This window comes from Pleurodeles waltl, chromosome 2_2 (genome assembly GCF_031143425.1).
Source record: "Pleurodeles waltl isolate 20211129_DDA chromosome 2_2, aPleWal1.hap1.20221129, whole genome shotgun sequence".
Taxonomy (NCBI): Eukaryota; Metazoa; Chordata; class Amphibia; order Caudata; family Salamandridae; genus Pleurodeles; species Pleurodeles waltl.
The window spans coordinates 138,195,127-138,218,963 of NC_090439.1; positions in this window are offsets into that span (position 1 = coordinate 138,195,127).

Here is a 23,837-nt window from a genome sequence, read left to right on the forward strand (position 1 = left end):
GAGCAGCCCACAACACTGGCCATACCCAAAAACAAAGAGCTTGTAAGATGTCTTTCTCTGGAGAAACCAGGTACAACGTTGCTAGCCCTAAATGATTAATAATAATTAACAATTAGGCTTTTGCCAAAGAGCTAATGAAAAAGACAGACATGCCCAATTTCTTTGAACAACTGAATGAGCTCCAACCTTTGGTCATGTTTCTTTATATAGTTGCCCACAAACTTAGATGTTTTATAGTTTTTATATTCTTACATGCCCTTAACATGGTGTTATAATTATTATTGCAGTTATTTAAAAAATATTACCACCTTATTTGGTGCATCATTGCAGTTACAGTGAGGGATGTAGCTGTGCCATTCTACAGCAGCCCTATAAGGCCACCATAACACATGGGCACCCCATAGTGGTTCACATCTTGCCCAAGCATAAGAACTGGAGCACTTTTGTCAGTAACACAGTGGGACCCTTAACACTGGTGTGCTGCAGTGAGGAATAGGGGTATGCTTTGAAAGGCTGTCATATCTGGTGAACACATGATACCACTAAAGCTGAAAGTGTGGATTCACTTTAGTGGGTTTTCCACAACTGCCCTCTTCAAAAGGCTATATTTATAGTGTGCATTATTTTTCAGTTCCGCCTGATTCAATAAAAGCTGCTTACAAGTGACAATGTTAAAAAATACCACTTGGCCCCTGTTGCATGGTTTTCCTTGTGGTTTAGAACCTTTTGATCCAATGAACCTTCGTTAGCCAGCAGGAATTATAGGTAGGTACCCCTGGACCAAGGATTCTATCAAAACTGGGGCAGTAATGTCTGTCTTCTCAATTTGACATTTCTGGAGGGCATTATCATTCCTTCACTGATTCAGTACCACAACTTCGTCCTCTGAAAGAGCTCTTGCCCTGCTCTCAGTACAGCCCTGAGAGTCCATGTCCTGGAGCAATCCTGGCTACACTGCAGCACTATACTGGTCCTCAGCACCAGAGTTTTTCCAAAGCCAGCACTCTCCATTCACCCAAGGCCCATAACCTTCTCATGCCTGATTGAGTTCAGCAACACAAGGTCAATTTGCTCACTCATTCATGGTCAGTCCAGTAGGACTATCTTGATGGCACAAAAGGGAGTAGTTGCCATGTTCTATGGAGAAAGTTCAGTGGTGGCTCAAGATACAAGTCAAGTATGGGGGCAATAAAGTTGTCCTCAGAGGGGTCAAAGAGCAGAGCTAGTCCTTCTTCCAAGTCTACTTCTCAGCTCTGTATGCCTGAATGGACGGATGTAGATGGAGGTGGTGAATGTTGTCTTAGGTGGAAACCCTTCCCAATCTAGTGTTGCTCATTCCACTATTTTTGGTTCAGACTACTGTGGGTCTTCTCACTGATTGCTATCCTTGCACATTATACTGGCAAAGTTTCATGATGACACATCTTTGCAAAGCATGGCCCATGAACTCTTCTGTGCTCATCAGTGCCTCTCAAGCCTTTCCCTTCTCTCCTAAACTTTAAAGAGGCCTCTTGATCGGAGATGTAGATGAGTCTTACCTCTATCAAATTCTCAGATTCAGAGCATCTCTTAACCTTAATATTAGGTAAGTGCTGCCATTGAAATCCATACCTTCTTCTCCATCCTACACCAGCAGAAGCTAACCTCATTTTGAATGTCTGTATTGTTCAATAGCACTTGTGAAAAGCATTAAGGGGCATATTTATACTCTGTTTGTGCCGGAATTGCGTCGTTTTTTTTTACGCAATTCCGACGCAAAACTAACTCCATATTTATACTTTGGCGTTAGACGCGTCTAGCGCCAAAGTCCATGGAGTTTGCGTCATTTTTTAGCGTGGACCCCTACCTTGCGTTAATTATATGCAAGGTAGGCGTTCCCGTCTAAAAAAGTGACTCCGAGGCATGTGCGCCGTATTTACACTCCGGGGCAAAATTCACGCCCGGGAGTGGGCGGGTAAAAAAAAATGACATACGGCCGCTTTTGTGCCGTTTTTTAGCGCCTGCTCCGGGCAGGCGTTAAGGGACCTGTGTGCTCGGAAGGTACCCAGAGGTGCCCTCCCATGCCCCCAGAGACCCCCCCTGTCACCCTTGCCCACCCAAGGAGGACACCCAAGGCTGGAGGGACCCATCCCAGGGACATTAAGGTAAGTTCTGGTAAGTGTTTTTTTTCTTTTTTTTTGTGGTATAGGGGGGCCTGATTTGTGCCCCCCTACATGCCACTATGCCCAATGACCATGCCCAGGTGACAGAAGTCCCCCGGGCATGGCCATTGGGCAAGGGGCATGACTCCTGTCTTTGCTAAGACAGGAATCATTTCTAAGGGGGTTGGGCGTCGAAAAAAATGGCGCAAATCGGGTTGAGGCGAAAAATTTGCCTCAGCCTGACTTGCCCCATTTTTTGGTGCCCAAGCTCCATATCCCCCTACACCGGTGCTGCCTGGTGTATGTCATTTTTTTTTCACGCACACCAGGCAGCGCCGCCGGCTAACGCCGGCTAACGTCATTGAATAAATACGGCGCCCGCATGGCGCTTCAGAATGGCGTTAGCCGGCGCTAATTTTTTTGAGCAAAACTGCGTTAGCCCAGTTTTGTGTCAAAAAGTATAAATATGGCCCTAAATGTTATGCACTTTACCCATACTCAGTACTCAAATTAAGTATATGCCTGAGCATCAGTATACTTCAGAGCAATGCAATTTAAACTGGGTCCTATTTGCGAAGAGATCTTCCTATGGTCAGAAGACACACTGAGTTAGACAATAGTATTTCTTGCTCAGCAACATGTGTACACTGATGTTTACATCTGTTGTGAAAAGAGTACCCAGACAGCTCCCTATTTAAGCTATCTAGAGTTAGCTGACTTCATACTAAGAAGTGGTCACATGAGGTTGAAGCTACTAACCCATTTACAAGGAGCATTATAGTGAGTGAAGCTCTAGTGGAAGCGTCACACCACTGCAGAGGTCAAAATCCTGTTGTTCAATTGCAAATATAGGCTGATGGTTTTTACAGGTATCCTTATGGAATCATCTTCCGATATAACTCAATCTCAGTCTTCTCCAAGACTCAAACAATCCTGAACCTCTAATAGATTAATTACATACTTTAAAAACATATATGTACCTGATGGTCTATCAACCTTTGTTGCTACCACTAGAATGCCCTCCTACTGCCATAAAAATACACAGCATCTTTTTTCCTTTCCCACCTCCCTCTCACCTTTTTCTTTCCCTCCCTATCCAAGCACATGCTTTCTAGTCTCAGGGAGTGAGAGAAAGCATAAAACAAATACTGACAGACTCCTTAGCTTACAGCTATAATATACTTTGCATGTGACTGGTATGTGTGAATATGAAGCTTTGACAGCATTAGAATCCTAACTCCATATGACAGTGTGCATTAGAGTCCTTACTCGCAAGTGAGCCAGTGCGTCATTTCTTCTTCGGTCGGGTAGGCAATTTGTAGTTTCTCTCTCCCACAAGAGAGTGATGTGTCATTTTCCGGACGGGTACCCCTGATCCGTTCAGGCTTGCATTGATTTTTGATGCCCAGCAATGACGTGTGAGAAATCCGGTCGCACAGTGTTGGAATACCACGATGCGCGGCTTTACGTCATTATCAGCAGATGCAATGTGTGTTGTATCGGATCTCCAGCCACGATGTAGGTGAAGCGTCGATTTTAGCCGTGAAGCAGGTGGCGTGACATTTTTTAGCCGCATTGCAGGTGTTGCATCAACATTTTCCCTGCACGGTGTTCTGTGCGTGAATTTCAGTCCTTGTTCTACCAACTTCACCTCTCAAGGGCCCCGGGACTGGATAGGGCACCATTTGGGAGGGCACGAGTCTCAGCAGAGAATTCAGGTCCTGGCAGAGGAAGTCTTTGATGGCCCTGAGACTTCAAAACAGAAGGCAAGCTCAATCCAAACTCTTGGAGATTCTTCACAAGCAGGAATATACCACAAAGTCCAGTCTTTGTCCTGTTTCAGGCAGAAACAGCAACTGCAGGCCAACCCACAAAGCACAGTCACAGGCAAAGGGGCAGTAGCCCTCCTCCAGCTCTTTAGCTCTGCACCTTCATAGAGGTTCATCTTGATTCCAGATGTAATCTGAAAATCTGGGGTTTTGGGTCTACTACTTAAACTCCTTTCTGCCTTTGAAGTTGGCAAACTTCAAAGGAAAGTCTGTTGTTTACAAGATCCTGCCTTGCAAAGGCCTGGCTCCAGACTTACAACAGAGGGTTGGAGACTGCATTGTGTGAGGGAAGGCACAGCCCATTCAGGTGTAAGTGACCATTCCTCACACCACTCTAGCTCAGATGGCCCACCAGAATATGCAGGCTACATCCCAGCTCCCTTTGTGTCACTTTCTAGAGGAGATTCACAAACAGCCCAACTGTCAGTCTGACCCAGACAGGCAATACCCAAGCAGGCAATCACAGAATGAATTAAGCAAGACAATGGCCACTTTCTAAAAGGTGCATTTTCAATTTGACAATGCAAAAAAACATCTTTACTAAAAGATGTATTTTTAAATTGTGAGTTCAGAGACACCATAATCCCACTTTATATCTGCTCTCAAAGGGAAACTGCACCTAAGACATATTTAAAGTCAGCACCTATGTTAACTTATGAGAGAGATAGGCCTTGTAACAGTGAAAACTGAATTTGGCAGTATTTCACTGTTAGGTCATGTAAAACACAGGAGTACATGTCCCACCTTTAACATACACTGCACCTTGCTCATGGGGCTACCTAGGGCCTACCTTAGGTGTGCCTTACATGTAAGATGAAAGGTCTTCACTGCATCACGTAGTGTTATGAATATATTATTTGGGTATAAATCTCTAAGTGTGCTACAGCCTCCGGTGCACAAACGCTCCATTGCCATTGACTGCTGTATTTGGAGGAAGGACTGTAGGGGTGATATAGACATATCTGGTGCAAAAGCGGCACATTTGATAACCCTGCTAACTGCCCGTTCCCGCACCCTGTAAACCTGATCACGTACATATGGTGTTGATTGAGGGACTCACGCACCTAACGAAAGGAGTTCTGGAAGGGGTGTGTCTCATTAAGTACTGTGGAGTAGATGTTTTTCCCAATTGACGCCCTCATTGAGCCAATATACGGCATGCTGCAATAGTGCAGACAGATAGTATAGTTCTGTGTCAGGGAGTTCTACCCCTGCACGATACAAAGGCTATTTGAAGGTGGACAAACTCACTCTCTTCTTTTCTGAAGCCCAAAGTAATTCAACAAACAGATTGTCAAGTTCTAAAAAGTATCCTTTGGTGTTGTCAAATAAGGCTCCCTGAAACATATATAAACAACAGGGCAGGACTATCATTTTGATTAGTGCCACCTTACGCATCATGGATAGGTGTAGTGTATCCAAATGTTGATTGAGGGTGGAAGGCCTTCCATAACTCTCCCTATAACTCTCCCTATATTGAGGGACAGTAACATTTTGGATTGTCGGGCAATCCGTATACCTAGGTATTGTACACTTGCCCTCTCTCAGGGGAGGGGTCATTGAGGCAGCTGGTCTTATTGGACCTCTCCCAAGATGCCCTCAAGAAACAATTTAGATTTAGTATTGTTAACGTGGATCCCAAACGGTTCCCCAAATTCAATCAATGTTGCAAGTAAAATGGGAACAGAATATTTTGGTTGCCTCAAATATACCAGTGTGTATTCAACATATAATGAGAACATGTTCATGGTCCTCCCTACAGTTACTTTCCATTCATGCAATACCAACCTCAGTTGAGTCACTAGTTGTATAGTGGTTCAGTGGCCAAAGCAAATAGTAAAGAGGGTAATGGGCATCCCTGTCTAGTACCCCTCTGTAATTGAAAAGATGGTGACACCGTCCTATCGACCCTGACTCTCACCACTGGTTCCTTGTAAAGCAATCACACCTATTTAATGTATTTCTCCCCCAACCCAAATTTACAAACGACTTGCCATAAACAGGAAGTTAAATGCTTGTTCCACATCTAGGAGGGCCAATGCACATCACTGATCTTGTAATTTAGGTGCATGGAGTACCATGGACAACCATCTTAAGTTGCACATTGTGTTCCTATGAGGGATAAATCTGAAGTAATCTTGTGGCCAGAATTTTGTTTAGGATCTTAGCATCCAGGTTAAGCATGGGAAGAGGGCAGTAGGAAGAGGCCTCCCGAATGTCTCTATCAGGTTTGGTTATCATGACTATGATAGCCTTCTCATGGAGTCCGGCAGTCTCCCTTTTTGCATTACCTCCTGATAGTCTACCAGCAGATGCTCCACCAAGATATTAGCTTTTCTGATAGAACTTTGCCAGTAATAAATCACTTCCAAGGGCATTAGTGAAGCAAAAAGTACATATTGCAGACTCAATTTCCTCTTTCGACATCAGTGTGTCTAGAAGAGACTTGTCTTCCTCCATTAGACAAGTAATTGATAAATGTGCTAAGTATGCCGCTACTGTAGCAGTAGGGGCAGGACATGATTGCTGATATACCCTCTTTAAGTGTGCAGCAAAGACATCAGTCATGCCCTGTGGAGAATTTACCTCCCAACCTTTGGGATCTCTCACCATCACCACTGGCACCTTCTGTTCTGCCTTTCGGAACAAAATGGTCAACATTCTACTGGCTCTATTGCCCTCCATATAAAGGCACTGTCTATATGTGGAATTTGTCAAGTCTATCTCATATTTTCAAGAGTTTCTTTTTAACATATTTTCAATTGCCCAGTTTGTTCAGAGACCCCACCAGCTCATCATCTAGTACCTTCAGTTTTTTCAAATGTAAGTCTAGTTTGCATGTGAGCTGTATTTCAACCCATATGTTGTTTTCATGCATTCCCCCTCAGTACTACCTTCATGGTATCCCTCTCTGTGGTCCGGGCCCCTGTGCTTCCCCAGTTTTCATCAAAGTAGTGGTCTAATGTTTCAGAAAAGATCTGAGTAAAGATGGGTTCAGTTAAGGCCTCAGGTCTCATTTTCCAGAGCAGAACACTGAGGGCCCTCCTGGTAGTCACGTATATGAACAAGAGTAGGGTATGGGCTGATATAAATCATACCTGGCATGATATGCCAACAATATCATGGGTCAGAGTCCCAGTCACCAAACCGTAATCTAGTTGACTATATTTCCTACTTTCTGGTGTGTAACAGGAGCAATACGACTGAAATGGGTTACGTTTCCTCCATACATCCCAGAGGTCCAATCCCTGCATCACCACTTGGAGAGCTCCAGTCATGCCAGGTTTCATGTCTGCTCTAGGGGGGTCACAGCCAAGTTCACTGTTGAGTACCCAGCTAAGGTATCTGGCTATAAGTACCTCCGGGTCTAGATAAGCAGCTGCCACCCTCGTGAGTACCCCATAAAAGACTGAGTAATCAGCATTAGGGGCACATCCATTTATGATACATAGTGCCATTGAATCCAATGTACCAGACAGAATAATGTATTGACCATCATGGTCCACTACAACTTCTGTAGCCACAAAAGAGGTACCAGGGGTCACCCACACCAACACCCATCTAGAATAGCTTGAATAGGAGGTTTTGAATATGTGACACCTCTCATGTTTACGGAGCTCTCCAATACAGTCCCCCCATGTGTGTATTTCCTGGTGGAGGGCAGCAGTGATACCATAGCATTTTAAATATGTATGTACCCTCCTTTGCTTAAGTGGGTGCCTGAGCCCCTTTATATTCCATGTTAAGGATTTACAGCACTGGTCCATCACACAATGTAATAATATAAGAGCACTCTCTACTCATTATGCATGCCTCTTCAACACCTTCTTTTTGTGTCACAGCCAATTACCATAGAACTCCCAAACTCATTCATAGCGTTTCCCCAGAAACAAACCAATGTCCCATCCCCCCTTCCCTAGGCAGTATGATCGAACAACAGAAGCCCAGTGCAAATAGGCTAATACTCAGAGCTCACTGCTCCATCCATCTGAAAATAGCAGTTGCCTCTACATCTGCTTATCATAATGCAGAGAGCTCTGCATCTCACCGGAGCAGCAAAACCAGAATCTCTTGAACCACACAAACAGGATCCAAGCCCATAATACCTCTTAAATTCAGAGTAATATGTGTGCCAGCCCTCTATGCACAGATATTACTAAAATAACATCTTCTCTAAATAATAATGTTGTGACTTTTCTGTGCCATGAAAAAAATGACATGGAATAACATTATTACACTCTATCATACCATTCCACTTCTGCCCCTTAGGTCAGCTGCATGCACACCCTTCCTATCCTTTGGTACCCCCCTAAATATCTAGTGTAAGCAGTAATATACATTATGGTCCCATTGCAAGTGGGTCATGATATTTCAGCCACGCTACCAGGCCCAGAGTCTCCCCAAATGTCCTGCACAGCTGTAAGCAGCAGTTCTTTCAACACCCAGTTATTCTTCCACTCCGTTCATCCACCCAATGGCCAAGGCCATTCATGGAAGCTGCTCTCATGAGCTCCTTTATTGGAGCTGTCGCTGAAGCTAACTCTGTCTCCACAATTTTGGCTGAAGGATCCTCCAGTATCCAGCACTCAGTTGGAGTCCTCGAGTGCACCATTGGGCATGCCACTATTCATCCACTTTGTTTTTGTGTCCTACTTGTCTCGAGTCAGCTGAGCTCCACGATGATCTGGTATTTGGTCGGGTAGTTGATTTCCGCAGATCCCTTTTCACGTCTGATGGAGTACTCTTCTTTATTTCCCCCGGTTTTTAGATCCAGTTGTTGACAGCCTCAAGGGAGTCAATGGAATGCCCCTTTTATTATGTTGTACCTTGAGCTGTGCAGGAACCATCAGGCCACACCTGAGATCAAGTTCCCTCAGACATTTTTTGTCAAGATTAAACCTTTTCGGAGCTCTTGAAGCCTTCAATTGTAATCTGGGAATATCATAATGGTGTGGCCCTCAAATCTTGGAGTACCGTGCACTCTAATATGTTGTAGAGTAGCATCCCGGTCTCTATAGTTGAAGAGCCGTGCGATGAGGGCCCAAGGGGGCCCACCAGCTTAAGCATGGGTTCAAGCACCCTATGACCCCTTTCTAGGTAGAAATGTTGGATTATTTCTGAGGTTTCAAAATAGTACTTAGCCATTCTTCTAGGAGCAGTTCAAAAGATTGCCCTTCTGCCCACTCTGGGAAGCCTATGAAGAACCACATTTTTTTCCTTTGAGACTGCCCTTCTGCATTTTATATGTGCTCTTGCATATATGAGTAGTGGATGTACGGAGGTCTGCATCTGTCCTTTTCAATGATTCCACTTTTTATAGGAGGTCAGTGACATGCCCCTCAGCCACAGACACTTGTTCCAACATGTTTCTGAATTCATTTGAAAGCAAGCCAACTTTCAAGGCCACTGTATCCATATTTGCAAACGTTTCCTCTTTAGCACTGGTAATGGTGGGCATAATGCTCATGATTGTTGGGGGAGGTTGGGCCGGAACCAAATTATGCTCCGTAATCTGCTTGGCAGCTCTCCCAGGTGGCATCGGGTGTGTGTAATTAGCCATTTTATTAGATTATATGTTTTTCACAGGCTTATCTTTCGCCATTTTGCACCGTCAGAGAGACCCCAGTCCTTGCAAGCAGATCAACAGCAGTATCGTCCAACTATTGCCATCTAAGGTTCACCGCACTCACCAAACCAGTATAAAGGTCACTGCAGAGGCTCCACAATAGCATCAGTTCAGGCACCAACCCGAAGGCCCAGGCAGGGCACGCCCCAGGTCAAGCTGGCAGTGTCCCCTGGTGCTAGTCCCTCTCTGCGGCCAGCACACCCAATCTCCATAACTTGTGCAGTACTCCTGCCAACACTGAACCCCAGCTCCAGAGAGCACCTCTCTCATGTCTAATGGGTCACCTCTTCTCTCCACCAGTCTCCTCTAGTGGTCCAGTCAGCACTATGGGCCCCCACTGTGTCACTGGGATCACCACCTGGGTCCCACCCCATCGACAAAAGGAGCGGGGCTGGGCAACCCCATCTGTCTCCCCACTCAAGTCTCCAGGCCAGCAAGGTAAGTCCAATAATTCAGGAGGGGGCAGGTCCTTCCAGAGTTAGGTCACCCCCACAAACACTACAATTTCCGCAAGCCCACTCCTTCCCAGTTCAGGTGTGTCTCTGTGGTCTTAGGGCTTACAGCAGGCCCCAACACTCCTATTGGGCCAAAAACTACCATGAAGCCCCAGCAGGGCAGCAACAGGCCTCACAGTTGAATCAGGCCCCTCAGAGAGTTCTAACAGGTCAGTGGTGGGGGGAGGGGCTATAAAGTTCAGTTCTTCCCAACAATCATCATGGCACAAACACTCCTGCCCAGGACCAATTCAGGTGCCCAGGCCACATATGTCACTCCACAAGCTCCAGGCATGCCCAACAGGCCATGGCCTGCCGCACAGCCTCAGCCGGGCAGGGACAGACTGCAACGCCCAATTAAGGCTCACAGAGAGCAGAGGGGGCAAACAGTGTCTTAATTTGGCCCAATCGAGCCTGGACCCCTCAAATGCCCCAAGGGGGGCCCCAGTGATCTCAGGATGCCTCTGCCCCAGGATGTCTTCTGTTGTTGCCACAAACACAGCCCCAGGCCCACCAGCCATGCTCCCCACTGCAGACACTCATTGAGACCACAAATGTATTTAGGAGGGTCCATATGCTGTCTCGGGGGCTAATCTAACATCTGGGGATACAGGGATGGCACAAGATGTGTGAGATTAGCAGGATTTTGAAGCAGTTGACTGGAGCTCACCAAAAGCATGACTAGGCAGCCATCTTGCTTTGCTTTGGTGCTGCATGAACCTTTGCTAAGAATGATGTCTTGGCTCATTTGAATCTGATGCCAAACTTGGAAAGCATACTGGCACATACTTTCAGTTGCATAAAAACAGCTCTGGATCCCTTGCAGGGAATAAATAGTTTCAGTACAAAACACCTAAGAGTCACTTATCACCTCTTATTTAATTGACCTTTTAACTACATAAAGTGCTGAATTTATCATTTAATCTTCACATTTAAGATAGAAACACATGTTGCTTTGCATAAGCAGATTTTTGTGCTCAGTTGTATAGTATGTTTTCTTTCTTCTCAGAAGTTAAGGTTGCATTACTCACAACCCTTCTCTACCTTAACTTTCAGGTGATCCTACAAATGTCCATAGCTGTACCTCTACTCACTCTGGCCATGTTAAGCAGGAAGCAGCCTGTGTTTGCCATCCATCTTTTGTTTGACATATCACCATCCAGAACAATGCCTGTTTAATTTTGGAACATTAAGTGGTTAATTCTGGCCTTTGAGAAAAATCTGTGAAATGTTTTGAAAATTGTAGCCCAGTATACTATTAACCATTCTGACCTTTTTAAGTTGAAAACACGTGTGACATTGCCAGGATAAATTACCTGAAAACATTATGGTAAAGTAAAATTGAATTAATACTTTTAAGAGAAAGATTTTCCAAACAACAAGAAAATATGTTTTTATTTTCTCTAGGTTCTAGTCTTTCAATGTTTATATGCTTTACAGCTTAATGGTTTTCTTTTACTTAGCTCCCCAATCTTTCAACCACATGCTGTAAAACCTCCTAGTGCCATTGTAAATGACTTCATCATCTGCTTAGACAAATTCTAAGCTTTTTTGGTCGGTAATTTTCACTGCGAGGTAGCAACTTTAAATAAGTATACTGTTAAGGCATTGAGGCAGATACAAATTGTGGGCCTAATTCACAAACTGCACTATGTTGTAAGTTTTGTAGTAACACAGTAGTACTACATGACTTACTACAAAATGCTAGTTGCAAGCTGCATGTTTGTAGATTCTTACACTTCTGAGTAAATGTAATTCTTTTCTGTATTCAAAAACTTTACTTTTGTAGTAAGTCTCTTCCTCAATTATTTTCTATGGGAGGGTATTGCCATACAAGTGGCTGGTCATGTGAGGGGCTGGACTTGCTGAAAAAAGAGTAGGTTGCTACACAAATACAGTTTGCAAATACAAAGAAGTAGCAAACACACTTACAAGTGTATACTTACTCAAAACTGTAAGTTATCTTTATGAACCAGGACTAAAATTGGAAGGTGGCAAACATATATGATCACCTGAGCATCACAGTTTTAGAGTATGCTATTATCTCAGTACCAGATGCCCTTAAGCAGCGTTATGATGGGGTGAGCAGTTCAGTTTCCCATCCACTCAGCTTCCTCTGTAGAGTAGGCCAAGTCACATGGTCAAAGGTGTTCTTAGAATCTATTAAGCATATTCCTCTTACAACCCTCTTTGCAGTGCAATCCAAGGGTAGCTGGCTAAGTATGATGCACTGCTTGCTGTAGAAGAACATCTTTAAAGCTACATGCTCTTTGGGGATCAGGTTTAAAGAATCTGCTCATATTGCAAATTTAGAAGATAATACCTTTAGAAATATATTGCAGCCACATCCAGTAAGCATATCAACTATGTGATTCCAGATCCTTAGAAGCTCCTTTTTACAAAACAGAAATCATTTACTCCTGTCCAGGAATCAGGAACTAGACCCTGTAGAAACCTAATAAATTACCAGGTGAGAATACTGAGCTACGAGAACATTGCTAATTTTAGGAAAGTGGATGATATTCTATCAAGACTGGAAGCCTGTCAGTCATGTCATTCATTATTTAACTTATCGATCTGGTAGACATTGTTGTTGATGTTGATAAAGATCAATAACATAATATTGATAGCAAGTATTTTGATTCACAAAAATATTAGAAAATATTGTTCCCAAAAAATCGCCTTTCTGTACCTAACTAGTAAAAACACCAATATCAATTAACAAAGTGTTGCAGTTAAAAATATCTATTTTGACATATCAATAAAAAAAAATCTCAGAAATAAAAGTATTTTTACCTTTGAATAAAAATATACAGTGTCAAAAATATTTTAACAAATAACATTTACAACAAAAATATTGCTAAAAATGAAGTCATTTAATAACAGCATTTTACATAAACCAAAAAATTAACATATATATATATATATATATACCATGCCCCTGCCTTGGCAGTAAACCACTTCTCTACTCAGACATCTGTTGACTGACTATCCATTGAATCCTATTCAACAACTTCTATAACAGCTTCTGAGGGCAGGTGTTGGGTGTTGGTAGCGTCTGTCAATCACAGGGAAATCCAGCAATGTGGGCCTAATACATTGGAAGATAGTGCTGAACTTTCCGTTATGTCTTAGAATGTAGCTGGGTTGGGCAGCAAACTTGTGGATCCTGAGTGGGATGTTTACATAAATAAGCAGGACATATGCTTATTCCAGGAGACATAGGCCGTGGGCCCAGTCTTTAAGGATGGTTTTTTATCCTACTATGTGGAGACCCAACCTGTGGATGGGAGTAGTGGTATGACCTAGGGGGGGTTTGCTGATATTAATTAACAAGAATCTGCAGTGTAGTCACTCAGCATTAAAAATAGATTCCCCGGATATATTAGGTTTGCAGCTTGAATTTAATCGGGGTTTTAAACTAATAGTAATCAATGTATATGCTAGGTCAATGTTGCAGGAAGTAGGGTCTCAGACTTTCACCAAGCTAAACAAATGTATTGATACATTGCACCATTCTATCAATTAAATGGTTGCAGGGGATGTGAACTGTACATTTGAACCCTTTTTTATTACTGTGATCTGATGGCAGATGAAGACAAATACTGGGGCATTCCACAATTGACGGGCAAACAACTGCGTATTTGCTCTCAGGTTGCCCTTCAGCTGACATCACTGTGTTTTAAGGCGAGGGCTCAGGGCTTGTAAAGGTCGTATGCGTTCAGATCCAAGTAGCATCCCCACCTTCAAGCGCAGCCAGTCTAAAAGTGTCTTTGACTATGTTTTAGTGGATGTTAGGACTTGCCCGATGCTGGAAGAAATGAGGGTTGACTTTTGCCATGATAGTGATCATAATCCCTTGCTTCTCTCTTTACACAGTGTTGTATTTGGAGGTCCCAGAACACCTATACCACCATGGTCCCCGAGTCTATAGTCGCATATAACCACAAATGTATCAGCTGGCCAAAAGTGATGTCTAATCCATATCTGCTTAAGGAGATTTATAAACTGTTTGTTGATGCTATGGCTGACTATGAAGTGTATGATGTCAGAAGTATTCTAATCCTTAGCATCCGTGAGACGCTGGTGCTCGAACTACAGAATATTTTCTGTAGGAAGGCTACAACCAATTGAACTGCAGCTACATTCAAAACATGGGAGTGCTATAGAAAGGTTTGCTAGAAGGCTCAATCAGCATTAAAGTTAGCTATTGAGTCTCGTTCACAAGGGACGATTAGAACAGCCAGAACTGCATACAATATGGTTGTGTCTCAGGCAAGGAAAAGCTGGGAAGATTTAATGCAGCAGAATTCGCTTGATGCAACCAGACAAAGTGAGAATGTGACCTTTTGGAAGCTACTTTCTAATAGACACAATGGGGGTCATTACGACCTCGGTGGTAAAAGGCGCTTACCGCCAGACAGAAGACCGCCATAACACCGCCGCGGTCGCGGTAAACCGCCACGGTCATTCTGACCCACAACAGGCAAACCGCCAAAATACCGACATCTACAAAAGTCCGCCACACCAAAGGTCAGCGATAAACTGGCGATGACCAAACCTCCACCGTCACGCCAACAGAAATACTCCCATGCCATTACGACCCACGAATCCACGCAGCGGTCTTTCAACCGCGGTATTCTATTGGCGGTACACACCGCCGCGGTCGAAATACACATACTCGTACAAAACACTACCACATTGGCCAATTCGAAATACACACACCTGATACACATACACACACCACTCCCACACACCCAATCCAATATAAAACACACACCCACATCACCCACAAACCCGTACGACCAAAAATCCAGAACGAAGACCAGAGAGAGACACCACAGTCAACTACCAAGCATCCACAGGCACACAATACCAATAACCACAGAACTTCCACGCACCTCACACAACACACCACTAAATAGCACCCCACCTATCACTACACACTCCACCCCACACATCATCCACACCACCCCATGGCACCTCAAAGACACCCCAGGTTCTCAGATGATGAACTCAGGGTCATGGTGGAGGAAATCGTACGAGTAGAGCCCCAGCTGTTCGGGACACAGGTGCAGCACACCACCATTGCCAGGAAGATGGAGCTATGGAGCAGAATAGTCGACAGGGTCAACGCTGTGGGACAGCACCCAAGAAATAGGGACGACATCAGGAAGAGGTGGAACGACCTACGGGGGAAGGTGCGTTCCATGGTATCAAGGCACAACATCGCGGTACAGCGGACTGGCGGCGGACCCCCGCCTCCTCCCCCAGAATTTACAACATGGGAGGAGCAAGTCTTGAACATACTGCATCCTGAGGGCCTCGCAGGAGTCGGTGGAGGAGTGGACTCTGGTAAGTCTCATCTTCACTACTTCATCCCCCCCACCCCACCTGCATGCCAACTCATACCCCCACCCTCACCCTCACCCCCATCACAACTACCCCTTGCAAATGTCTCACCATCACAACCCACCCATCCCAAAACTTAGCCCTGCATGCGGCCCCAAAGCATGGACACCCATCACCAAAGCATGCCCAATGCACATACCCATCACCACCCCCCAAAACACCATCACAACAGCCCCCACAAAGGAATACCAGCACTGGGGTACACGGGCACCCACCCATTGCACGCCATTGGCACACACAGAAGCAATAACCATACTTTTATACCCCTGCAGGACCCGAACGCCAGGTCACCGCGCAGGAGGGTCCACAAATGTCCACTCCACCCCCAGAAGAGGCCCACAGTGAGGACAGCAGCTCTGTCTCCCTGGATCTAGATGACCAGCCCGGTCCATCGTGGACCTCGGGACAGTCGGTTCCCCTCAGACAGTCACAGGCCACAGCAGACCTTTCCCCCTCTGGGAACACCAGCACAGCACCCACCCAGCGGGCCCATACCTCTGTCCCCAGGACACATCAATCAGCGGTGTGTCCACCACTACAGGGAACCCAGGTTAACCCACCACCCCAACAACAACAGGGACCTGGGGGCAGTGGTAGTGGGCACACGGACAAGGGGACGGAGGCCCAGGGAAACAGGGGAACTGGGAGGGCTGCTGTGCGACAGGGGGGGGACAGGCCAACGGAACCCACTCTCCACGAGGCCCTCTCCTCCATCATGGGAGCATACCACTGCTCACAGGAGACGATGGCGACGGTCCTGGCCAGGTTTCAGGAAATCCAGCTTCTGCAGGAGCAACAGTATATGGGGTTCAGGGAGGATCTAAGAAACATCAGTTCCACCATGGGTACCATCGCACTGGCCCTGAATGAGTTAATCACCACATTGCGGAACACTGTGGCACCTCAAAGGGCCCCTGTCACTAGCATGGACCAAGAACTGGCTACCACCTCCGCCGGCGCTAGTGGACAGGAGCCCCCGACACAAGACCAACAGGCCACCAGAACCCCACCCCCTGCAGAAGGAGAACCACCCCACAAGCGGGCCCTGAGATCCAGGAAGAAGACAGAGTAACATGTCAAGACCCCCGCCAGCAAAGGATACCGCCCTGATTGTCGTCCCACTGTCCCACATTGTCACCCTGTCCAACCTTAAACTGCCCCTGCTCCACTTCCCACAGGCATTTGGACAATGCGCCTGTGAACCTGATAGTCTGGACTCTGCCATGGACAATCCTCCACCATCACCCCTCACCGATTTGCAACCACCCATCCAAATTAGAGCACTTGAATAAACACACTTATTGCACATAAACAATCTGGAGTATGTCTGTGATTTTAACAAATGTATTAGATATGACAGTGGCAAAAATTGTATTCACATTGTGATGCCAGCAAACCGCTGTCACACAGCTGTAGTCCATGGGGAAACAAAGCAGATGTCACGCAGTGGGGCCCACAGCTCTGAAAACGGAAGGGAAAGTCACAACACAGTTAGCATACACTGGGGGAAAAAGTCAGACAGTAGAGAGGTAGGAGTCTTTAAGTAAATGTAATATGCCGGTGTGTACTCTTACCTGTGTGTCACTGAAAATATTGCTCTATTACTGTGTTCCTGTTGTCTATGTCGTCCTCTTTGGCTTCCTCTTCTTCACTCTCCACAGGCTCCACAGCTGCTACAACACCACCATCTGGACCATCCTCCTGCAGAAAAGGCACCTGGTGGCGCAAAGCCAGGTTGTGAAGCATACAGCAGGCCACGATGATCTGGCACACCTTCTTTGGTGAGTACATTAGGGATACACCTGTCATATGGAGGCACCTGAACCTTGCCTTCAGGAGGCCAAAGGTGCGTTCGATAACCCTCCTAGTCCGCCCATGGGCCTCATTGTAGCGTCCCTCTGCCCTGGTCCTGGGATTCCTCACTGGGGTCAGTAGCCAGGACAGGTTGGGGTAACCAGAGTCCCCTAATAGCCACACCCGGTGCCTCTGGAGTTGACCCATCACATACGGGATGCTGCTATTCCGCAGGATGTAGGCATCATGCACTGAGCCAGGGAACTTGGCATTAACATGGGAGATGTACTGGTCTGCCAAACAGACCATCTGTACACCTGTTCACTCCTGCTGGGGGGTACCAAAGCCACATGTGTCCCATCAATGGCACCTATGATGTTGGGGATATGTCCAAGGGCATAGAAATCACCCTTCACTGTAGGCAAATCCCCCACCTCAGGGAAAACGATGTAGCTCCACATGTGTTTGAGCAGGGCAGACAACACTATGGACAACACCTTGGAAAACATAGGTTGAAACATCCCTGATGATATGGCCACTGTTGTTTGAAATGACCCACTTGCTAAGAAATGGAGTACTGACAGCAGCTACACTAGAGGGGGGATCCCTGTGGGTTGGCGGATGGGTGACATCAGGTCTGCCTCCAGCTGGGCACACAGTTCATGTATAGTGGCTCGGTCAAGCCTGTATGTCAGAATGACATGTCGTTCCTCCATTGTCGACAGGTCCACCAGCGGTCTGTACACGGGAAGATTCCTCCATCTCCTCGCATTGCCCAGCGGACGGTGCCTAGGAAGGACAACAGCGAGCACAGAGTCAATCAACCCACAGGTACGTTCCCACAGCTTGCATACAACACGATTCACTATGCATTGAATGGTTTGTATGGGTATTGAGGAAAGGCCTAGGTATGTGTGACGCAGTAGAAATTATGCCATGTGGGCCCTTGAAATGGCGGCTGCCTGACCTGTGAAGTGTGACAATGGGATGTGATGTCAATGCGCTGGCGTGGCACACCGTGGCGGTAAGCGGTCGAAGACCGCGGCGCAAAGCCGCATTGGTTAACATTGAACCCTATGGGTTTCAGGAGCCAATGACGATGTGCGCCGGCGGTCGCGGTACGCACCGCCGCGGTACGCACCGCTGCGGGCGTAACCGCCATTTTCTATCTACTTAATCACTCGATACCTGATCTTCCACAGGAGAGGACCTACACTGCAAGTGCTGCTGTGACCTCGGTCTGGAAGAGACAATGGCTGCTGCGACTGGGGAAAGGGCCCCTGCCTTCACTTCTGAAGAATTGGAGAAACTTGTGGATGGGGTCCACCCCCAGTGTGCGCTACTCTACGGTCCTCCAGACCAACAGGTAAGTACACTGGGACCATGCTTTGTGGGCAATGCCTGGGTTGAGTCGGGTGGATGAAAGATGGTGGGGAGGGGAGCGATTGAGGCATGCATCAGACGACAGATGAGAGCATGTGCCACATGGCAAGGGTGGGGATGGGGGGCCACTCACATCGAGCATGCAGAAGGCGATGACAATTTTTCTCTCCCTGTACATGTCACATAGGTCAGTGCCCACCAGAAAATCGGACGTCCGGACCCTGGGGGTCCACAACAGACGGGGCACCCACTGCCGGAAGAGGTGGGAGGACATCCGACGCGGGAGCCGGAAGACGGCGGAGGCTCTGCTGGGGATGGCCTCCCAAAGTAGGAGGGGTGCCAGTTGTCAATTGACCCCCCTGATGTCCTGGATCCTGGCGGTGGCCTACCCCGATTTGGATGGGCGCGTGAGGACATCACAGCAGACACAAGGGGGTGAGTACAAATACATTCTGCTGACTTTGTCCGCAGTGGAGGTGTCTGGGTGGGGGAGGAGGGATGTGTGTTTCCCTAGGCCAGGGCGATTTCTGTAGGCTAGGCCCCTCCGTAAGGCATGGCCCTGTGCCCCCGCCCACCACCTCTGTAGGGTGCCAAGTACAGGTATCCATGGCCCTGTGTCATCCATGTGTGCAGTTGTCGTCCATAGGCTTGTAGGCCATGTCCCGCGGATTGCTTAGTGGACCCCAAGTGCGCGGCGTAGTGCAGGGGGCTTCTGTGTCTGTCTTGTCCGCCAACGGTAGCGGTAATCCATGCACTCAACATGTCTTTATTTCTCCTCCCCCCCTTTTTTATGGTCTTCCTGTTCATGTGTGCATTAGTATCATCAGGCAGAGGAGAAGTGGCATCGGAGCACAAGGGAGCTGCCTCCCACATGGCCCTGGAGGGCCATGCAACAGACTCTGAGTACACCAGTGGGATGGAGGGCGAGGGGAGCTCCACAGCGGGGACTCGTGCTGATGTCAGTGGCAGCGACTTGTCCTCTGAAGGGAGCTCCCTTGTGGTGGTGGCAACATCCGTGCCCCCCGCAACAACAGGTACAGCCGCCACCCAGCTCACCAGCACCGCCCTCCCAGCAGCCCCTCAGCGTTTGCCCCGTGCCCGCTCACCCAGGAAGGGGGGCATCTCCTTCGCCCCAGGCACCTCAGGCCCTGCCCCTGTCACCCCTGCTGCCCTCAGTGAGGAGGTCATTGACCTCCTGAGGACCATCATTGTTGGGCAGTCTACCCTTTTGAATGCCATCCAGGGTGTAGAAAGGGAGGTGCACCGGAGTAATGCATACCTGGAGGGCATTCATTCGGGTCAGGCTTCCCATCAGCGATCGTTCAACGCTCTGGCCTCAGCACTGACGGCAGCAATTGTCCCTGTCTCTAGCCTCCCCCCTCCAACTTCCTCTACCCAGACCCAATCCCCTGTACCTCTGCGTATCCCAGACACACCTACAGACCAGCCTGCACACACCTCAACACCCAAGGGAAGCTCATCCAGACATAAGCACCACATATCACACAAGCATTCATACAAGCAACATCCACATGCAGACACACCAACAACCACTGCCTCCACTGTGTCCCCCTCCTCTTTGTCTCCCTCCTCCCTCCCTGTGACATCTCCACTCACTCTTGCATGCACAACATCTTCAGCCACTACGTCCATCACCAGCACACCCACCAGAACACTCCGCACACGTGCAGTCACCACCCCCACTACCATTTACACGTCCCCTCTGTCCTCTCCCAGTGTGTCTGTCACCCCCTCTTCCAAACCACACAAACGCAGGCAGCCACCCACCCAATGGCCATCCACCTCACGACAGCCTCCAGCCCAAGCACCTGCACCCAAAGACACCAGACTTCACACTCCTACAACCACATCCTCTTCCTCCACTCCCATACCCACTACACCTAGCCGTCCCTCTCTTTCCAAATTGATTTTCCTTTCCAAACTTGACCTCTTTCCAACAACTCCCCCACCCCGTCCATCTCATAAGACTGCAATTAGCACCTCAGCCACCACCAAACCAGGACCGATCAAGACTGTTGTCCAAGGACTGTGGAGTCCCCCACCCTCAAGGGCAACTAGTTCTGCTAGGAGCCAAGGCACGGCCAGCCCACCCATGGAAAAACACCCAAAGATTACCAGTGCCCGGCACGAGAGGCCAAGGACACCAGGGACCAAAATCCCTACCCTGGCTCCGGCTGGAAGTGGAGTGCCACCTGGCACCCCGCCAAAGGTGGGAAAGGGCCACATATGACCAGGGAAGGGTGGGAAGGGCACCACGCCCGACAAGTCCGGCAGCAGGCCAGCTGCCCAGGAGGGCCCCACCAGCCCCATCCCAGGTGTGCAGGAGGAAACCCAGAGGCCCGGTTCGGCAGGCCAGGAGGGCCCCGCAAGCCAACAGACAGATGGGCAGGAAGGCCCCGCCAGCCACATGTCAGGTGGCGAGTGACATCCATGCCTGGGCCGGAACCGCTGCACTGGACACTCATCTCAAGCACCGCTGAACTGGGCCCTTTATCTCAAGCACCGCTGCACTGGGCCCTTCATCTCAAGCACCGCTCCGCTGGGCACCGCCATCTCAAGCACCGCTGCACTGGGCCCTTCATCTCAAGCACCGCTGCACTGGGCCCTTCATCTCAAGCACCGCTCCGCTGGGCACCGCCGTCTCAAGAACCGCTGAACAGGGCCCTTCATCTCAAGCACCGCTGAACAGGGCACCGCCGTCTCAAGCACCGCTGAACAGGGCCCTTCATCTCAAGCACCGCTCCACTGGGCACCGCCGTCTCAAGCACAGCTGAACAGGGCCCTTCATCTCAAGCACCGCTGAACAGGGCACCGCCGTCTCAAGCACCGCTGAACAGGGCCCTTCATCTCAAGCACCGCTCCGCTGGGCACCGCAGTCTCAAGCACCGCTGAACAGGGCCCTTCATCTCAAGCACCGCTGAACAGGGCACCGCCATCTCAAGCACCGCTGCACTGGGCCCTTCATCTCAAGAACCGCTCCGCTGGGCACCACCGTCTCAAGCACCGCTGAACAGGGCCCTTCATCTGAAGCACCGCTCTGCTGGGCACCGCCGTCTCAAGCACCGCTGCACTGGGCCCTTCATCTCAAGCACCGCTCCGCTGGGCACCGCCGTCTCAAGCACCGCTGAACAGGGCCCTTCATCTCAAGCACCGCTCTGCTGGGCACCGCCGTCTCAAGCACCGCTGAACAGGGCCCTTCATCTCAAGCACCTCTCCGCTGGGCACCGCCGTCTCAAGCACCGCTGCACTGGGCCCTTCATCTCAAGCACCGCTCCGCTGGGCACCGCCGTCTCAAGCACCGCTGCACTGGGCCCTTCATCTCAAGCACCGCTCCGCTGGGCACCGCCGTCTCAAGCACCGCTGAACTGGGCCCTTCATCTCAAGCACCGCTCCGCTGGGCACCGCCGTCTCAAGCACCGCTGCACTGGGCCCTTCATCTCAAGCACCGCTCCGCTGGGCACCGCCGTCTCAAGCACCGCTGAACTGGGCCCTTCATCTCAAGCACCGCTCTGCTGGGCACCGCGGTCTCAAGTCTCAAGCACCGCTGAACAGGGCCCTTCATCTCAAGCACCGCTGAACAGGGCACCGCCGTCTCAAGCACCGCTGAACAGGGCCCTTCATCTCAAGCACCGCTGAACAGGGCACCGCCGTCTCAAGCACCGCTGAACAGGGCCCTTCATCTCAAGCACCGCTCCGCTGGGCACCGCCGTCTCAAGCACCGCTGAACAGGGCCCTTCATCTCAAGCACCGCTGAACAGGGCACCGCCGTCTCAAGCACCGCTGAACAGGGCCCTTCAGCTCAAGCACCGCTCTGCTGGGCACCGGCGTCTCAAGCACCGCTGCACTGGGCCCTTCATCTCAAGCACCGCTCCGCTGGGCACCGCCGTCTCAAGCACCGCTGAACTGGGCCCTTCATCTCAAGCACCGCTGGCCCATTGGCGGAAGGGGCAGTGCTGCATCTGTATCCGGCAGGGCTGCACGAAGCACTCTGCGCACCAGTCCCCCTCCAGCACCAGTGGACACTGTCATCCACTTGAGAGACTGTGGCTTTGCACTCCCCAGGATCGTACAGTGGGCAGGCCACCCACTGTATGGACTTGAGCGACTGTGGCTTTTCATTCCCCAGGAAGGTACAGTGGGCAAGCCACCCACTGTATGGACTTGAGAGACTGTGGCTTTGCACTCCCCAGGATGGGACAGTGGGCATGGAGGCCCCTCGTGGATCTGGCTTTGTGTACTCATGTGGCTGAGGTGCCCCCCCTTCCCTTCCCCCTGGGGTGCCTGTAGTTTTTCTATCTGATGCCCCTGCAGTGTTCTCTCCATTGGTGTCAGGTATCCTGTGTGGGCCTTGCCCATGTTATTTGGGCCCAGTGGTCCATGGACAATGACTGCTAAAAGTATCAGACTTTTAATATTTATGTATATATTAGTTTTAAATGTGTGATATTTTTATATGCCAATAATACAATATATTCAACTGTTTATGATCATTTTATTTTATCTTTGCATTCTTCCGGGGGGTTTGGGGGTTGTAACAGTGATGTATTGCTGTGCATTGATGTGTGTGTTGTAGTGGGTGAGGGTGGGGGTGGGTGTGTAGCGTTTGTGTGCCCGTAATATTTTCTCCTCCCCCCTCCCCTGTGTCGTAGGTGCAGTACTCACCGTAGTCTTCTGCGCCGGCGTTCGTGCTCCTGGTAGAGGAGCAGGAATACAATAGCTGGTAGGATGTATAGTTCGGGTTCCATGCTGTCCAGATTCCTCGTGGGGTGTATGGAGGTGAGCGTTTTCCATCTGAAATGTCTGTTTCTGCCGTGTTTTTATCGGCGGGGCTACCGCCCCGGAAAAGGTGCCGGATTGGTGGGTTGTGATAGGGTGGGCGGTACATTGACTCCCGCCTGTCTGTTGGCGGTGACCGCCGCGCTGTTTGTTTGTCCCGCCGTGGCAGTCGGAGTGTTAAAGTGGCGGTCTCTATTGGCGGTTTCCACCAGGGTCAGAATTCCATTTTTTTAACCGCCAGCCTGTTGGCGGGTTAGCCGCCACTTTAACACCGACCGCCAGGGTTGGAATGACCGCCAATGAGTGTAAGGGCCGTAATTCTACTACTATTCAATCTGAGCATTGGGTGCATCACTTTTCC